Below are 20,363 nucleotides of genomic sequence, written 5' to 3'. Positions count from 1 at the left end.
ACGGAGCGTGTATATGTAAAGTGTCATAAAGGGATTTTCCCTTCTTTTATGTAAGTTGTGTCGGCTTGTATAGACCTACCCATGGTCCACGGACCATGAGATTGTATAAGAAGGAGAGTCTTAGAGAGTCTAAGGCAGTTAAGTGAAGTGAAGTTCATAGTTGATGTAATGGGTCATTAGAAGTGAAGAGCAAAGAGTCTTAGAGTAGAAGAGAGGCTCTGTAGCTGTGTGCACAGAGGCCTAGAGTAGAGTTCGCAGCTATGTGCACGGACCCTTGCAACTGAGTGCACAGGGTAGTTTTGAGTCTGTAAGAAAATCTGAAGTATCAATAAAGAGATTATTCTGGAAATATCTGTGTTTTATCCATTTACTTCTGTTATGAATGAATGCGTTTATGTTATGATGAATATTGGGTTTATGATTTAATACTGTATTGATGTGTGATTCTGCATGGTTTACATTGTTATATGAACACAAGTAATAATATATGTTTACGCGAAGAATATCTTAATGCATGCTAAAGATATCAGACACTTAAGCCGATCTGGGTAATAACAGACTTAGGAGTGATTACAGAGGCACGTAAGTGGTTGATTCGCCTGTTTAGGGTCCACGAAAGACAGTCGTAGACCTTTGCGAAGGTCTAGAGGCTGGTAAGAGAAAGTCATATTGATAAGCCTTAAGGGCTTATCAATCTGTACGAAGGCAGATAAAGGGTATAAAATGACATCATAACCATCTTTGGGTGCGAAAACTTGGTTCCAGCATCCCCCCATACTTCTTCGGGTGAGACTTCAGTCTGCGCTCCACAGATTGATGCCAAAAGGGCCAGTAGTGTAGGGATTTGTTTGGAAAATTTAACGTTGAACTTGGGTTAGGACCCCCTAAGCCAACAAATGGTTCCGTTTCCAGGACCGGGATCTGCATAAAGAGATGTGTGATGTCACATCACTGGAATCCAACAAAGAAAGAAATTGAAGATTGGTTGGATAGAAAGATAAATGAATTTGCGGCGCAAGATGATAGGAACCCGCGATTGATGAAAGAGCAGTGGTTGGACAGGTATTTGTACACAGAGATACTCAAAATCTTCTTCTGTTCCTTCCTGGTTGAATTATATGAGTGGATCGCTAAATTGGCAGACGGCCAAGGAAGGTGGAGGCTTGACGGTCTAATAGTGTGGACCCTAGAGTTAGTGTGGAGATTGGAAGCCTCTGAAGATAAGATCACGCATGTTGTTGATCACTGTCTCGATCATATCCTCGGAGGATTTGTGATAGAGTTCGCGGTTGATACCTCGGTTAGCTACAATGAAGCAGAACAACGCTTCTTCAAAGGACTGCGTGGTAAGTATTTAAGATATTTGAATACTTGGATTAAAATGCTCTTGTGTGAAAAGCAGGTTATGCAACTACCTTGATGTTTGGAGCTACGCGAAGTAGAAAGTTATTCAGGGATAGAAAGGGAACAGGACCTAAATACAGCCTATTGATTGAGCCTCCTCTGAGTGACGATAAAGAAGCAATATAGGCTTCTCTGCAAAGCGTTTTCCAATTAATAAGGTGAGGGTTTCCGCGAATACCCCATCCACCCACACCACTTCCATCTTCACCTCCACTGCATACATCTTCACCCACACCACCACCACCTCCACCAATATGGAAAAGTCAGTAAAACTTCCCGTTTTCAAGGGCTTAGGAAATGAGGACCCAGACCAGTTTTGGTTCGTCACGAATGTTGAGCAGATGAAGAAAGAAACATTGGTTATTGCTTTGCAGGAACGCACGCTAACATGGTACATTAAGTACTGCACTGATAACACGATGGCTGCATTTTCAAACTACGCTGAATAAGGAATTCAATAGGCCCAAGTCTGAGGCACAATTGATCGTTGGATTCAAGGAAATCATTATGAATCCTGGCAAGACACTCTGGGAGCTGGATTAGAGATTGAAGTGCAAGATCCGTGAAGCTAACATGAATCTTACTGATGGACAACACCATGAATGGTTTGTGGCTTCGCTCTTGCCTCATCTAAGGGTTTCTTTATCATAGCAAGAGATTGGGACCTAGGTGGAGGCCCTAGAAATTGCAATGAGATTGCACGAGACACCAATTCAAGATGTTTCTTTGGGAGTTTAACAGATTCACGTAGAGTTGCAGAACCTTTGCCTAGAATTCCAAAGTCTGAAGAAGGATAGAGTGGCTCAGCCAGAGGTACACAAAGAGGTTTGGTGTTTGAAATGTAAGAATCAAGGGCATGATAAAGATCATTTCCCTGTCTTCATGAGTTATGTTGCAGGAGGAGGTTTAATGCCTCTGAGGCCAAAATTTCAAGCAGGGCCAAGTGCAGGGCCTGTGTTGTGGTGTGCTATCTGTCAATTAGCTAGAAAACATGCGACGAATAATTGCCACTTGCTGCAGAAATTCTTAAAGACACCACAACAACTCTTTTGTAACTTCTGTAAATTGGTAGGTCATGAGGAGCACAATTGCCATAGTTACGAGTTAATTATGGTGAGAACGTTCGCGTATCTAATGAATACAGAAACTTGGCTACCAGATCAAGGCACTGGGGGGGTGCACGAAGGATATCGGGGGCGTGGATGAGGCCGAGGCTGAGGTGGAGGAGGACTTGCGAGAGGTCGGGGGTAAGTTATTTGCTACTATTGTGTAGGTCTAGGACACTACGTGCAAGAATGTATGAACCCGACGTGCCTATTATGTCGATACTGTACTCAGTTTGACCATGCGACAGAAGAATTCCCTATATTAATAGCTAAGATGCACGAAAAGGGGACGCACCCTCAACAACCTACACAAAACCTACAGATGGAGAGGATCCTACTATGAATATTGTGTTGCAAAGTGGAATGATGACTGGTGAAGATAAGGGAAAGCGACCTGAAGAAGGTGAATGGGTCTGAAAAACGCTAGAGGAGGAGGTTGGTTTTGATTTGGAGCACGCAAAGGAAACCTTCATGGAAGCAAAGAAAAGCTTCGTTGAAGCTTCTACCTCAGGACGTTAGGATAAGCAGACTGAAGAAATGGACCCATCCATGTTTACTACCTTTTTGGAGACTTGTATGAAGCTGCTATGCGATAGCAAGGCTATAAAGGGATTATAGGAGTTGATCAATAAATGTGTTGGTAATGCTCCTGAGGGACCATGTGTGGTAAGCATAAGGAAAGAACAAGGCGTGAGATGAGGCTCACTGCGCAAATAGGAGAGTATGAAATGGACCAATTTATTTTGGATCTTGGGTGAGATGCGAATATTTTTCTGAAAAAGACATGGGAGAGAATGGGGATACTTGCGCTCCAGTGGTCTCCTATTCAATTGAGGATGGAGAATCAACAAAAGATTATCCCCATGGGAAGATTGCAGGGAGTGATAGTCGATATTGAAGGCACGAGCACATTGGCGGACTTTGAAGTGATAGAGATTTTCAATGACAACAATCCCTACCTCACGCTCCTTGGGATCGATTGGACTATCGACATGAACAGGGTGGTCAATTTGAAGAACTAGATGATGTCATTTGAAAGAAAACCGCTCAGCATAGTAGTACCTTTGGACCCTGCAGAAGGACCGCGTTATACTAAAAAAGTCCGAGATTACGAAAGTGACGATGATTTGGACTAGATTTATAAGTTAATAGCGTGAGATCAAGATTGGGTGTGTTATCACTCAGGTTGTTCCCTGCCTCCATAAGGGAATACGGCCGAGGTAACCACTAACCAATCTTTTAGCTGCAGGGCCTAGCCTACCTGCAACCAGAGAGGGCTCTCTCTTTGTGATTTTAGCTTTGTTTTGAAATATTTTAGGCTAGCTGTGATGCACGGGGTTTTGTTTTAAGTTGGTTGGATGGTGATTTTAGGTAGAGCTGGGACGTAAGTCCAAAACTGTCTATACCATTGGGCAATGGAGTCAATGAGGGTGTACCTCTGAAAATGTTTCTTGGGTAAGCGGTAATGCTACAGAGCAAGATAGGTAGTTTTGGAACAATTTTCGAATCTGAAATTGATGGAATGAAGTCAGGGAATGAAAGGCAATCAAGAATCTTTCATTATGCTGGCAGAGGGAAAGTGCATGGATATTATCAAGGAGCAATAAAGAATTCCTAGGTAATATTCAAAGTGAAAGAATCAGTGCAAACATGAGCAATTAAGAATTCATATTTATGACTAATTCTAAAGAAAACATAATTAATAGTAGAGATTGAACACAGGGTGCATTTAAACAAATCCTGGGCTATTCTTCTTCTCTGTTACCAAGATTATGGAACATATATGAAATTTGCAAACACAGAAAACATAAAACACAGTTTAGAATAACTTATTGATCCATAGAATGACACAAGAATTCTATAGCAGGTCCCAGAACATCAAATCCACATCCAGACGGTCAACAACAGTGAACTTCAATAGCTTTTGTATTAAAACAGTCTCAGAATTTACAACACAGTCTAGAGAGAAAATCACCAACCCCAAATACATTCTATGGGGAGGTATTTATACAAAAATGATATACAAAATATCTTGTAGATAAGTCTTCATGCAATAACTTTCTTCACCAACTCTCAAAAAGAAGTAAATGAGAGAAATAAATGCTGCAGTAATTGTTGGTGTGCTGGCGGTTTAGTCTGTCAGAGATTTTTGACTTTTTTAATACTGAGTGAGACGGCTGGAGCTGCGTCTTTACTTTGCGTTCCTATGTCTGTTGTTTCACTGTTTTGCTGTCCTCGGTGCTCGGCCTTGTCTTTAATGAACTGCAGTTTCAACATGACTTCCTCTTTCTGCTGTCTTTACACTTTTGGCAAGTGGCCTGCGTATGTGGAGTTGCCAACCTGTAGCTGACTCAAAATGGAACAGAAATTGAATTACCTGGGTAGAATTTCCAGCATTGCCTGCCACCAATCCTCTATGGGTAGCTGATGTCTTTGTATCTTTATGAGTGTTTCATCAGCTTCAGTGTATCTGTAGAAGTTGGGCGGAACCTCGAAAACATGGTTTATCTCATGTTCAATGTAAAACAGGTTTTCTAATTTGTCATAAAGACTCTGTCCAGAGGGAGGCCCTGTTTCTTCTGAGGTGCTTGAGGATGCTGTAATTTGATTGGAAACATAATTATTTACTCTGTTAGTATAGTGTTCACAGGATAGCAGTCTTCCAGCGTTGGTTAATAAACTGGGTAATCCTCTGCTCTGCAATGCTGCCTTTTTTAGCTTGAAGTCATTTATTTCTGCTTGCATTTCCTGGCACTTTCTTTCTAGAGTCTGCACAAAACTCCTCAGGGTCAGCACCTTTTTCACTGTCAGAATAGTATCTGTCCTGCTGCTGATATCCAGAGCTGCCAGCTGCTCTTTGGTGTGAGTGTTCAGGAACTGAATCATTCTATTGGCTTGCTCAGGCATATTTCCCAATGATGCTCTGGCCCTTTGTGTCTCAAATTGAGCTAAGCCTATCAATTCTATTTGTTCATGTATGGTCTGAATTGATTGCCATTGGTCAGTGATTGACTGGCCAATTTTGGCCCACAAAATTTTCTTGATTTCAGCTAGAGTTTTGTCTAGAGTAAGCTCCTTCTCTAAGGCTTTTATTTTGTCGTTCAAGGCCTTTATTTCCCTTGTTTTTTCAGCTACTGTCATCTTGGACTTGTCGTAGCTTACTTCTAGTTTGGCCAACTTTTATTTGGCCTCTTTCATCTCTGTCACCTGAACTTCTAGGTCCTTGACTGCTTGCATCATCTCTTCCATGCTCATGCTAGATTCTGGTGCTGTTGTTGTTGTTGCTGCTGTAGCATCTGTAGTTGATGTAGTTGATGTAGTTGTTGTGGATGTTGGAATGACAGGAGGGATTGCTGTTGCTGCTGTGGGAAGGGCAGTGGGGACCGTTGGAGCTGTTATAGGTGGCTGGGAGGTCGACTCTCCCTGCTTGCCTTGCAATGCTTTCTCCAACTCTTGCTCCATTTGAATTATCCTTTGATTCATCCTCATGAGAAAATCCATTGTATCTTCACCTTCTTTCTCTTGCACAAGTTTTGCAGTTTGAGGGTGCATGGTTGCAGGTATCCTCAATTGTTTTCTTAGTGCAGCAATATCTTCCTCTTTTTTCTTTATGAGGGCCTGGATGCCTTTGGCATCCTTCTTAGGATCATGTCCTAGCTCCACAATGATTTCCTCCAATGTTTTTATTCTGTTATCTTTGGCCGAGGAAGAAATTCTCTCCAAATCCAATTGAGTGTTTGTATTTTTCAGTGACTCCTTCAGTTGATGAGCCAGCATTGCCTTGTCTGCTAGAGTGGCATAGACCATTTCACCTGTCTGCTTGTGTAGCTCAATTTGGTCCATCGGGTGTATGTCCTTTGAGAGGACCTCCAGGTGGGTCTTTATGTAATCTGCAGCTATCTGTGGCTGTGGTATCTTAGGCTTGAAATGACTTAAAATCATCTTTTCCTCTTTAAAGTCATAAGCTACCATTAACCTCTGCTGTTTGGAGGGTGTTGTCTTGAGGAATTGATCATACATCTGTACCCTTAACAACTCATTTTGGGCCTTGATTTCCATGAAAGTTCCTTTAATACCAGGCGGTGGTTGCTTGCTTTGCTGCCTTGAGGAAGACACTTCCATACCATGCTGCCTCTCTTGCTCTTGCTGGAATGAGCTAGTAGGTGTTTGCTGGCTAGTTTCTCTCTCCCTCCTCGGACTCTCTATGACTTCTTCACTAATTTCCTCCTCAACTTGAGGATCAACTCTCTATCTTTTGGATTCTGGTTGCTGTGTTGACACACTAGCAGGTGTAGTTTCTTCCCTATCTTGCTTCTTGCCTCTTTCCTCATTAAGAGGAGTCTGTAAAGCTGGAATCTGTGGTGCCTCAGTCTGTTGTGGAGGGGCCTGCCCTTGACTCTGCTCCTTTGAGGTAGTAGGCTGTTCTGTCACTGTTTCTTGTTCTGCATCCATTACTTCTTTGCCTTTTGCTGTACTTGTTGCTGGTGTAGACCTTTCTTGGGCAGCTTGTGGACCTGCAGCAGTTGATGTGCCCTCTCCGACTTGTTGTGGTAGTTTGAATGTTACCTGCTCAAAAGAATCCAAGTTAAGAGTTTTTTCCAAATCTTTGACATTTTGGTCCATTATTTCTTCTTGGGTGAACTCTTCAACTAGTGTACCTTGCACCCACTCATCTTGATTAGCAAATTGTTCAATATGTGGGATTCTGCAATGTTCATAGGCTGACAGCCTATATTTTATTTTTCTGGCATTGATAAAGCCATCTGGGTCATAAGGGACCCACCAAAAACTCCTCTTTAACTTGAGTTTCTCCCCCAGTATTTGATCAGCATCTTGCCAACCTTCTTTCTTGTTCATGACAAAGGGGCCTAGTTGGTCTTTGAATTTCAGGCGAGCCTTTTTCTTGGCACTATGAAAATGAGTTAAGTCTGAATTGATGAGTTGCCTGTAATACTCCAAGGCAAACAATCTCATTGGTACATATCTTGGCAGCCTGTAGGGACAGAGCTCACAGCCATATATCCTAATGACAGTGTGATTCTGGTAAAAGTACCAGTCACCTATTTTGTAGTTCTTTGAAAGCTGCAATATTTTCTGCATGTCATAGGATAGCCTAGCAGGAGGAGTTCTCATTAGGAGACAAGAGACTGGATAGACAAACAGGTCAATAAACTCACAGTAAGAGTAGGGGGAGTTCTGGACTTCATGAAAGACTGAGGTCCAGAAAATCACAGACCTCTTTTCTCCTTTAGAGTCCAATCTTTTGATGGGGCATTGGAAGCAGTCTGGCTGATAATACATGAATAGATGATAAATGTAGGATGAGTATTTGAAGACTCCCTCCCTATCCAGCTTTACTAGTTGGTCATGTATCTTATTGGAAATAAATTTGGCATAGTTGTACTTGACAGCAGGGGGCTGTCCTAGGCTAAATGCAGACAACATGACTAGTATAGTTTCATCAATCTGCTCACTTGTTTTGAAACCTAGTACATAGGATATCATATAAACTAGTAACTTGCCCACTTCATTGAAGCACACATAGAGAAAAGGAGGTGGCCCTGCAGGCTGGCGGTCTGCTCTCATGAATACTTTGGCAATTCGGGCTATCTCAGGGCTGGAGAGTTTAGGACCTTCATCAAGCAGGAATTTCATAGAGAGAGGGACCAGAAGCTGAGTTTGCTTGAAGTTTAGCATTTGATTGATGGAGTCAGGAGTTATCTGAAAGAGGATGCTCCCAGATGGAGACTTGACTGCCCTTTGTGTTGGGTCATAGTTTTCACAGCAGAGGTGAATAATTTCAGGGAAAATATTGACAGAAGGGAGGAAGTAGATGGGCAAGTTGGATTCCCAAATGCCATAAATGTCACTGTTGTTCAGGTAACTGTTCCTCAGCTGACAGAAGGTCTGCAAGTGATTTCTGTCCCCAACCAAATCTTGAATTAAGTGGTCCCTATCAGCCAAAGGCAATGCTTCAAGTTCCTTGTGAGGTGCATTGAGAGGAGTGATGTTCAAGGCTGCTGGAGTGGCCATCTTCAAATTTTCTGTGTTTGTATTTGAAATTAGGATTTGTGCAACAACAGACTGGTGAAAACTGCCTCTGAGGCTTTGCCAGGGAGCTGTAGAGTGAGCTTATCTAGAACTGGCCTCACTGTGTACAATTTATGGTCAAAAAACAGATGTTGCAGGGTGTAGCAGGGTCTTTCAATGAATTTGCTGGATTGCAGGCTATGTGAGAAGAATGCAGAGGGAGTGGTGGTCTTTGCAGAGTAATTTTTTTTATAAATTATCTTAATGCATGGGCAGTTTGTAGACTCTGCCGGCGAAAACGAGCTTAAACTATATTTTAATGGCGGAACTTGCAGAGGAGGGCTAGTTTGCCAGGTTGCTTTGACTCAATAACTCACACAGTGCATACAAGGTGTTGATTGATAGGCACGAGCACTTTTGGTTTTGAATTGTGGATCTTTAGGCAATTTCAACAACGAATTTTGGAAAAAACAGGGGTTTCGGTCGAAAAAATGGGTAAATACCTGTTTTTATGGCGCAGAGGATAGTTAGCAGGGGTGCCTCGAGCTGTGGAGTCGAGCTACGGAGCGCATTTGTAGGTTGATGGACTTGTGCGACTTCAGGAGGCAGATTGGTCGTAAAAATCGCATGCACGTTCTTCACAGGCGCAACAATAGAAAATGAACAAAATAGTCGTTTTCACGACTTTTTAATGAATTTTGGACATTTTAGTGCTTTTGGCGCTTTTCGGGGATGACGTCAGCATGACGTATTTTTGGCGCGTAGTGGGTACGAAGGGTGACGTGGTGCATGACGCGTATGGTGACGTGGCGCATGACACGTTGGCGGGGCGATGATGTGGTAGTGGTACAGAGCAGCGGCAGGTGAAGTGGACGCGACGTCACCGGGTGACGTGGGCCTGACGTCAGGGGGCAGGTGGCGGGCGGTAAGCGGTTTTCCCCGCACCGCCTTTGCCCCAGGGTGGTTTTGCAGAGGGGGGCTCCGATCACGCCGGGAGATTGACGCGTGGTGGGGGTACGGCAGCAATACCGCCCATCCCCCGGACGCTAACCTTCGGCGGATCGGGGCATGCGATATTGCCGCCAACCGTTGGATTAAGGGCTCTGGATCGGACGGCGGACGGGTGTTTAAAGCCGCGGGGTTTCACAATGAGGGGGGCCCGCCTATTATTTAACGTTAAATAATGTTTCAGGGGGTAATAAACTTTGGTTATATGGGTTTTATGGTTTATACAGTGCGGGCATGGTTATTGGTTTAATCAAATATTAAACTAATCCCAAAATAAAGATATGTGCGCGGGGTTCTTATGTATGGTTTATGTGTGGGGGGGTCAACTGTGGTTATTTATTTAACGAGAGGTTAAATAAACCCGACGGTTTATACGCGGAAGGGTTATTATTAAAGTCCCGAGTGGACTTAATAATCCCCAAAACTATATTGTATGGCTATATTTGCCAAGGGAAAGGGTATTTAGTATTTTTTGGGTTTTTATATAGTTTTTTGTAGAATAGGGGTGGGAAAATGATTTAGGGAGCTACATAATAGAGTTAAATGTTAATATGGCTTTATGGAATGAAATTGCATGCACAGATGCTAAGTTTGTAAAGTGAAAACTTAGGCATAAGAAAATGTAAGGAGTATGGAATGATGATTTTTACACAAGAAATGTGGCTTCTTTTCACTAAGTAAACTCAGAGTTTAACTTAGTATTTCTCATAGAATGAAGTGAAGCAGGACTATTGGGCAGATCCCAAGGTCCTTGAGGGGATGTTAGTAAAAGATTTCTGGGGAATGTAGGGGGAAATTAGTCATGCTTCCACTGTTCTGCAACCAAACAACTGCCATGGTCCTTGTGTCACTAATGAGATAAATCTCTCTTGACAAGAAAAAAAGTGATCATAACCTTGCTTCTGCAACCTCAAAACTGCCTACCCAGCCTAATACACCTAGCATTTTTTCTTCCTTTGGATTGGGTGCATTTGGACTAGCAAACCCTGATTCTCCTCTTTTATTTTGACTGCCCTCCTACCTAAGTCTACCCTTATTTCTTCCAAGGGCCCAGATTAAGCAGTTGGGCTCCTTATTTTCTCTACCTATCTACTCATCTGCCAAGCTTGAACTATTTGGGCAGATATTCATTCTCTATTCTAGAACAGTAAATTTAAATATGGCATGCTCCAGATTGAACTGTTGGGCCATCCATCAAGTGTGATAAACAACAATATTTGCACATTGTGAACTTGAAAATAAGATAGCAGTGGCATTTTGATTGGCCACTTTCTTGGTCTTTTGATTTGGGGTTCATTTCTATTATTTTTTCTGACCAATTCATTTTTCTTGCCCTTTGATTATTCTTTTAGGGCATACTCTTTTTTCATTTTTTAATTTTCTTCATCTGTATACAAAATATGGAACCTTTGCAACCTGGAAAGGATGATCCTATTTGGCACTTCCATAGTCAATCATGAAAAATGAAACCTATTGGTATAGGAACCTAACAGTGGCTCCACTTGGGGATGGATTTTCCTGGTGAAAAGCCAAGAACAGCAGGTCAGATAGCCTTATTCTCCTTTGGCTGCTGTAATTTAAAAACTTCCTTCTCCTGGAAACCAATGATCTGAACCTTTGTAGCATGTGTGCACTCCTCATGAGCTGATCTGTGCAAAATTACAGCTCTGTCTTTGCTGGTTTCTCTGAGTATTTATCATCATCTTTATAGTTCCCAAGTCTTTTTCTTGATCTCTTGTGGTAATTTCAGAATTTTACCCAAAAAGTTATGTACTTCCCTGACTTTTTTCTCAAAATCTGCTGCATTATGTTCCTTATCTAATTTCTGTAATAAAAAAACTTGCTGAAAAACAACTATTTATATACAATATACAGTTGTGTTATGTTGATCAAAGAGAATCAAAATAATGCTTGAGCATTCGCCCATTGACTGGGCCTTCCTCAGCATCTGTGCCATCCAAACTCTTCAAAAAATAGGTGTTGTTACCTTGTATAGCCTGAATAATGTAAGGTCCTTTCCAAAGAAAATCAAATTTTCCATGTTTCCCTTTATCCTCTCTTCTAGAATCCCACTTTAAAACTTTATCCCCAATGAAGAAATCCTCTGCTTTGGTTCTTTTATCAAACATATTTTTCAGTTTTTCTTGTAGAACCTGACTTCTGTGATATACATCCTCTCTGGTCTGCTGCAAGTGAATAGTTTGATTGATCCTTCTCTGAATATCATTAGGTTCTGCTTGTATTTCTTGCAGCAACTTTATCACTGGGATTCCCAAAGATGAAGGGAATCTTGTCTCCATGCCATAAACCAATTCATATGGGCTTGTTCCAATAGATCTTTTGGTGGTCAATCTGTCTGCCCATATTGCATTTACAAGTTTTTTATGCCAATTCTTTTTATTCTCTTCCAAGACTTTCTTGATGATATTGATTAAGCTTTTGTTGGAAGACTCACCTAAACCATTACCTTGGGGGTAATAGGCCGTGGAATGGCCCAAGGTAATGTGGTACTTGTGGCAAAATTTTATCATTCTTTTGGATTTAAAGGCTGCTGCATTATCTGTAATGATCTTTTCTGGACAACCAAACCTAGACAAGATGTTGGTTTCTAAGAATTGCATGATGATTGAGTCATTGGCTTGCCTACAAGGGGCAACTTCTATCCACTTGGTAAAGTAATCTGTGGCAGTCATAATCCACTTGTGTTGGCCAGAGGAGGAAGGGTGGATTTCCCCAATGAAGTCTAAACCCCATTGCTGAAATGGCCTTTCAGTTAAAATAGGTTTGAGGGGTAAAGGTAATAGCTTTTTCTTGCCTTCAAAGATCTGGCATTTGTGGCAGGATATTACGAATTTTTTGACATCAGCAAACAGGGAGGGCCAATAAAATCCAGCCCTTAGGATTTTATCAGCTGTTGATTTCCAATACAAGTGCCCACCACAGTCTCCTGCATGAAATTCCTTGAGGACTTTGTCAGTTTCATCCAATGTTAGGCAATTAAGCAAAATACCTTCATGATTTTTCCAAAATAAAACATTGTCTATAATACAAAACTTTGATGCCTTCATTTTCAAGAATCTCTTTTTAGTCCTGGACAACCCTGGAGGAGGTTGCATGTTTAACAATACAAAACAAATGTCAGCATACCAAGGTGATTGTAAAAAGGCTTGATTGATCTGTGGAGTCGCCATCTCCTGTTCGTTGTCCATTTCATTGATATCAAGGGCTTGGAAATTGGTTTCAATCATCAATTTAGCTAATCCCTGCCCTTTTATGAGTTTTGTAGGCTTGATTTCAATGTCATACTCTAAGATGTTGGCTATCCATTTACCCCTTTTACCTTCAATTCCTTCTTGAGTTAGAATGTCCTTAACCACAACATTTGGAACATAAGCTATCACATGTGAATATAAGATATAAACTCTGAAATCTTTGATGGCTTTTACAAGGGCATAGGCCTACTTCTCCATGATTTGATATTTGAGTGGAGCATCTCTTAGTGCTTTTCTGAAAAAGGCAATGGGCTTCTCACACCCTTGGTCATCCTTTTGCAATAAGATAGCAGCACTAGTATGCTCAGATGCAAAAGAAAAGATCATGAAATCTCTATCAAACTTGGGACTCGTGAGGACTAGTGTTTTTGTTAGGGTTGTTTTGATGTCCTCAAAGGCTTGCTTAGCTTCCATTGTCCACTTGACTTTGGAATCTTTCTTCAGCATATTGTTCAACAGTCTTATCAGCTCAGCCAAATTGGGAATGAACCTTCTTAGGAAATTGATCTTTCCTAAAAAAGCTTGCAGTTCTTTGATGTTTCTTGGATGGGGCACTTGGAGAATAGCTTGAATTCTGTCCGGGTCAATCCTAATGCCATCTTTTGAAATTATGTGACCTAAGAGTTTACCTTCTTCTAGGCCAAACAGTGATTTCTTTGGGTTCAATGATATGCCATATTTTCTACAAATTAGGAACACTTGCCTTAAATGTTCTAAATGTTCTTGGTCTGATTTTGAAAAAGCAGTGAGATCATCAAGGTATATGACTAAGAAATCATGGATCTCTTTGGCAAAAGCTATATCCATTGCTCTTTGAAATGTGGCCCCCGCATTTTTGAGTCCAAAAGGCATTTTCACATATTTGAAGGTTCCCCAAGGTGTTGTGAAGGCAGTTTTGTCTTGATCATCCAGGTGGACTAAAATCTGATTGAATCCTGAGAATCCATCCAGCAATGAGATCCTAGAAGCCCCTACTACTCTTTGTAAGATATGATCCATTTTTGGTAAGGGATAATGGTCTTTGAGAGAGACTTTGTTCAAATTTCTTAAGTCAACACACAGCCTTATCTCTCCCGTTTTCTTCCTAGTAGGTACCCGATTTGAAATCCACTCTGAGAATCTGATAGGTGCAATGATTCCAGCTTCATACATTCATTTAACTTCCTTTTCAATCAGGGGTAGGAGGACAGGATTCACCCTTCTAAGCTTTTGGTTAAAAGGTTTTTGATTCTCTTTCAAAGGTATGGTGTGTTGGATGACCGAAGTATCATAGGACTTGAGGTCCTCATAACTCCAGGCAAAAACATCTTGGAACTCCTTAAACAAATCAATGTATTTTAGCTTTTGATCAGCAGACAATGCTTTTGACAGTTTTACCATTTTAGGATTTTCTGTGGTTCCAATGTTGCAGTCCTCAATCTTTGCATTGAGGGGTTGCATCTTTGGCTTTCTAGGAATGTCATTTGAATCAAATATGTCCTCTAAAGGAGTTAAACCCGTGGGCAGAAAATTATCCTTTAGTTCAATTACTTCAGCTTCTGCCTCAGCCATTTCATCAAAATCTATTTGCTTCAGTTCATGTACATTCTTGTCATCAAAATTTGTTGGGTTCAAAATCAGATTTGTCGTTTCAGCTGAGATAGTTTGCTCACTTTTGTCTTCTTGTTGTAATTCATCAATGGTGCTAGTATCAATGTTTATACTTGAGAATTCTTCTTTCAAATTCAGGAAATTGTTTATCTGTGTATCATTTTCAAAAACCTGCCAATTTTTGACATTATCTGAGACAACAGGTCTGTGTTTGATTTCAGCAGTGAAGTGGTGGTTGGGCTCAAATGGTAGCTTGCAAGTGCTGGCAAAAGTTGCCAAGCTATGTGCATGTAAATTGTGCTTTCTAGGGATTTTGGTGAGTTGAGATTCTGAGAAAGTGTTAAGTATTTCAATGGCTGCCCCTCTGTAAGCTCTCAATCTAAGATTGTTTGTAACAAAGTTTCCCTTCATATGTTGTATAATGAAATCAGAATCCCCTAGAATTGAAACCTTGGTTGCCCCTAGACTTCTGATCAGTTTGAGTCCTAACAACATGGCTTCATACTCGGCCATATTGTTTGTGCATCTGAAATTTAACCTATATGCATGACCTTCAACATGGTTATTTTGCATGTTGTGAGCCCAAACCCCTGCCCCTACTCCTAAATTGTTTACTGACCCATCAAACTCCAAGTACCATAAGATTTCTTGGTTATGACTAGCCTTAAGAGTTTTAGAAGCTTGTTCAGTGGGTAGATTTGACTCTTGTAACTCATTTGATGTGTCATTTTCATTTGTTGTATCAATCATATCAGGGATTTCTTTATCTTGGGTAGTAGATTGTTCATTCATGCTTTCTGTTTGTGTCGTTTTTAGGAGTTTGGCACCAATTTTTGGACACATGTCAACATTGTATAAAATGAATGAATCCATGTCGGAATGCATTGAATAGATGGGGAAGTTTTGGGGTTTCTCTTGACTGCTAACCACATATTTCATTAATGTTTCTCGGTATAATCTCTTTGGCTGTCCAAAGACTGAAATAGTGGCATAGGACATATCTAGCTGCAAAGACCCTTGGAGCTTTGCACCCCAAGATCTGGACAGAAGCATACCATACTTAGGTGGAATGTCAGCCACCACCACATCCATCAAGATTGTTTTAGCTGGGTATTGGACTAAAGATACACAAAGGTCTTTGATTAGGCCTAGACACCTGACCTGGCTGGAATCAAATGAGAACAAGTCTTTGTAGGGCCTTGTGATGTCTAGATCCAGTCTTTCCATCATAGATTTAGGCATTAGGTTATGGGAAGCTCCCGAATCAAACATTGCATTATGCAGTACCTTGTCATGAATGTTTAAGCTGGCATAGAAGGGAGGAACCCCCCCATCTACTGTTTTACCATTGACTTCAGGACCAAAGATCAGCTTTGGTTGATCATCTAAAACATTGACTACATCCCTATTCTCCGGTATCTGTAGTGACTGATTGATTTGCTGTCTGTACACTTCATGTTTGGCCAATTCAGAAAGAGGAATAGCTATTTTCAGCTTACCTATTTCAGTTTCTAAGTTAAAAGGTTTCTCTATCTTAATTTTTGTATTATGGACAACAGATTTTTCCTTTTCAGCTGAATTTTCAGTGATTTTTTCTTGTTCAGGAGTGTTGTTTTGAAGTAAATCTGTTTTGAAATTATTTTTGGGGGGACAATTTAGATTTTCTTTAGAGGGTTGGGATGTAGATGACTGGTTTTTTGAAGGCTGTAAGTCTGATATGTCTTCCACAGTGACTTCCTTTGAGTCTGAGTCTGTTTTAGTAGAGGGTTCTATCAGGACAGCTTTATCCTTTGTTTTCTTTGGCTGCTTGGTATCCTTCAGCTTGGCAGGTTCAGGGACATCTATGGTTCTGCTTCTTAATTTGTACTGCTTATGAACCTCATAGACCACTGCATCATAGCCTTCCCTAAAATCAAATGACTCTCCGGATTTGGTTTGAAATTGATTGATATTATGGGCTTCTTGGTCATCTTGGGTTAGGAAAATTTGTTGCTCGCTGTTCAACCCCATTAGATTGATTTGGGTGTCCTCTATTGGTTCACTAGATGTTGAGGCTTCTGCATAGTTTTCTTGAAATGGAGGTCTGATGTTTATGTCAGGGCCAGCCCTTCCAACATTTGGATTTTGATTTTTTCTAAAGTTTGGGTTTCTTGTAGCATTACTTGGTTGACCTTCCCAAGATGATTTCCTTTCAATGGTTTCCACGCTATCCCCAAGTCTATCCATACCTTTGATGATTGCATCAATTTTTTGTTCAAATGCTGAAGGCTCTTCTTTGAAAGTTGTTCTTCTTTCAGCTCTTGCCCGATTTCGCTTAGCAATTAGGTTTGCCTCCACACTAACAGCTATATTCTGCATGTCTGCTAAGCTTGGAGGGGCTCTTTCCCTCAGCTGATATGCCATATCAGGGTCAAATCCATCAGGAAATTTGATCAAAGCTAAATCAGGTGGAGGTCTAAGGTTTTGAGGAATAGCATTATAGACATTGTTGAACCTGGCACAATAGTCTTGGACGGCTTCTTGTGGGCCTCTTTTCAAATTGTCATATTCTGTTAAAATGTGCAAAGGGTCTTTCTTCTTTTCCCATCTGTTTAGAAAGGATTGGTAGAGGGCATCTGGATTAGCTATAGAATTTGGAGCAAGTGCTCTAAACCAAATCCTTACATCACCAGTTAGACTTTGGACAAAAATCTTCATTCTCACATCATCATCATCTATTTCATAATTCTCAAAATAATCTTGCATTTTCTTAGTGTGTTGTTGGGCTGTATAGGAGCCAGTACCATCAAAATATGTGATTTTGCTCTGATAATCTTGAGGCATAGCCCCTGGATTTCCAGGTAACTGAAGAGGAGCATAACGGTTTGCCATATTTACAGGGATAAATGGGGCAACAGGAAGAAATGGGACAGCTGGAACAACAGGGACAGCAGTGGAAATATGTGCAGTGGATGGAGGTGTGGAGAAGGTGCTTTGAGAGGTGGATGAAGAACTAGGAGAAGCAACAGTAATGTGAGGACGGACTGATGCTTTAGCAGGAGTTTGGATATAGTTCTGCTGAACTGTTTCAAGGTCTAAACCAGCAGAATTTTCTAGTTCTTCTTGTTTCCTAAGGGTCTTAGGGATCAAGTTGGGATTTTCAAAAACAGCTGGAGGATCTGGATCAGGATTTGACCTGGTGTACCGAGTTTTCTTCTTTGGAGCCAGCTTCTAAATTTGTTTTTGGTATTTTCTGGAAATATTTTAAGATCACAGTTTTTCACAATATTCTACAAGATTTTCTTTGAAATATGGGAGGCTTTGGGCTTTCCTTTGAATATGTTGAAATAGGGAAACTGATCAAATCTTTGGAACAACTGTTTATAGCCTAAAACTATACTGGAGATTGACTGAAGCAGCTTTTATTTACTCCTGTAAATGCAGAGCAAAGACAGTTTCAAAGGCTACCTGGCTAACTTCAGGCTCCATCTGTAGCTTTAGAAAATAGACAGCAGTTACAATTGGTCATTCAGTTCCCCAGTGGAGTCGCCAATGATGTTATCACTCAGGTTGTTCCCTACCTCCTAAAGGGAATATGGCCGAGGTAACCACTAACCAATCTTTTAGCTGCAGGGCCTAGCCTACCTGCAACCAGAGAGGGCTCTCTCTTTGTGATTTTAGCTTTGTTTTGAAATATTTTAGGCTAGCTGTGATGCACGGGGTTTTGTTTTAAGTTGGGTGGTTGGTGATTTTCTCTCTAGACTGCGTTGTATATTCTGAGACTGTTTTAATACAAAAGCTGTTGAAGTTCACTGTTGTTGACCGTCTGGATGTGGATTTGATGTTCTGGGACCTGCTACAGAATTCCTGTGTCATTCTATGGATCAATAAGTTATTCTAAACTGTGTTTTATGTTTTCTGTGTTTGCAAATTTCATATATGTTCCATAATCTTGGTAACAGAGAAGAAGAATAGCCCAGGATTTGTTTAAATGCACCCTGTGTTCAATCTCTGCTATTAATTATGTTTTCTTCAGAATTAGTCATAAATATGAATTCTTAATTGCTCATGTTTGCACTGATTCTTTCACTTTGAATATTACCTAGGAATTCTTTATTGCTCCTTGATAATATTCATGCACTTTCCCTCTGCCAGCATAATGAAAGATTCTTGATTTCCTTTCATTCCCTGACTTCATTCCATCAATTTCAGATTCGAAATTTTTTCCAAAACTACCTATCTTGCTCTGTAGCATTACCACTTACCCAAGAAACATTTTCAGAGGCACACCCTCATTGACTCCATTGCCCAATGGTATAGACTGTTTTGGACTTACGTCCCAGCTCTGCCTAAAATCACCATCCAACCAACTTAAAACAAAACCTCGTGCATCACAGCTAGCCTAAAATATTTCAAAACAAAGCTAAAATCACAAAGAGAGAGCCCTCTCTGGTTGTAGGTAGGCTAGGCCCTGCAGCTAAAAGATTGGTTAGTGGTTACCTCGGCCGTATTCCCTTCAGGAGGTAGGGAACAACCTGAGTGATAACAGGGTGAATCCCACAACAGATGGACGTATATCATGGGATCGTGAAAGCTCATCCACATTAGATTCAGATGAGGAAATGGAACACTGGCAGAATCGATTGCACAAAGAGTCTATGCTACGCTGTAACATGATGACCAAATTTTTGCGCTGTGTATCGTCAGAGGTAAGAAGTCTGCCTTATTATAATGATTTAACTGATTTTGATAAATTTTTGGATGCATTTGAAAGGGAACTGCCATAGAAGCATCGCTTCCAAACCTTGGACTTGGCACTACGCTTTACGCCTGAAAGATGGTGGGGTACGCATAAAGACAATTTTGATGGGTGAAGTGAATATAGAAGAATGATTAAGGTGTGATTTGGTCACCCAAAGGTATGATTAATAGAGAAATACGATGGGAGGAGTGATCCACATGATCACTTAGCAAAATGGACCAATTCTTATGGGACAGAACCACAACTAGAGTGGGTGCATCTATTTTGTCACACCTTGGATGTGATACCAATGAATTGGTACTTGGAAACAAAGCTTCGCCATGACATAGAAGAATGGGATATTTTGAGATAGGGATTCTTGATGACATTCAATTTTGAGGATGGATTTGAGCGCATCAATGAAGCATTACAGGAAGTCAAAGTAGCAATCTTCAGAATCCCACAGGATCCCTTGGATTTGATTCAACCAGATTGGACCACCCAACTGCACCATGCACTAGAGTGCTACAATGTGATTGCTGAAGAAGAAGAGGAGGATCCAAGGAACATTAATATCCTTGAGGCAGAAGGTCACCACAAAGTTGAGGGGCCATAGATAGAGATTCCTAATATCACTGCGTTGTTGAAAATAAGACAAGTGGACATTAGGACAGAGGCAGAGCCGAAGTTTGCAAAGATAGAGGACTACTGGGATGATGCTATGGTGGATAAGGTCACTGAGTTTCTCTGTGAATACCAGGATTTGTTCCCTGCAAAGTTCTTAGACCTAAAAGGGATAATATGCGATTTAGGAGTAATGAAGATAACGTTGAAACTAGATGCGAAGCTTGTGAAGTAGAGGCCATATCACCTTAATCCTAAATATAAGGAAAGAGTCTGTTTGGAGTTGGATAAAATGTTGGTAACGGGAATCATTGAACCAGTGAAGGAATCTGATTGGGTCAGTCCTATGGTAGTTCAGGAAAAGAAGCATAAGGATGAAATAAGGATATGCGTAGATCTCAGGAAGCTAAATGATGCTTGCATACATGATCCTTTTCCAACTCCGTTCACTAATGAAATGTTGGATAATGTTGGCGAGAAGGAAGTATATTCATTCAGTAATGGGTTCTTTGGGTACCATCAGATCAAGATTGCACTAGAAGATAGGAGTAAGACGACCTTCATGACTGAATGGTGATGCTTCCAGTATACCGTAATGCCTTTTGGATT

Source organism: Pinus tabuliformis, chromosome 4_1 (genome assembly GCF_031772625.1).
Source record: "Pinus tabuliformis cultivar Carrire ecotype Pingquan chromosome 4_1, CPIR1, whole genome shotgun sequence".
Taxonomy (NCBI): domain Eukaryota; kingdom Viridiplantae; phylum Streptophyta; class Pinopsida; order Pinales; family Pinaceae; genus Pinus; species Pinus tabuliformis.
Note: the sequence above shows the minus strand (reverse complement) of the source record.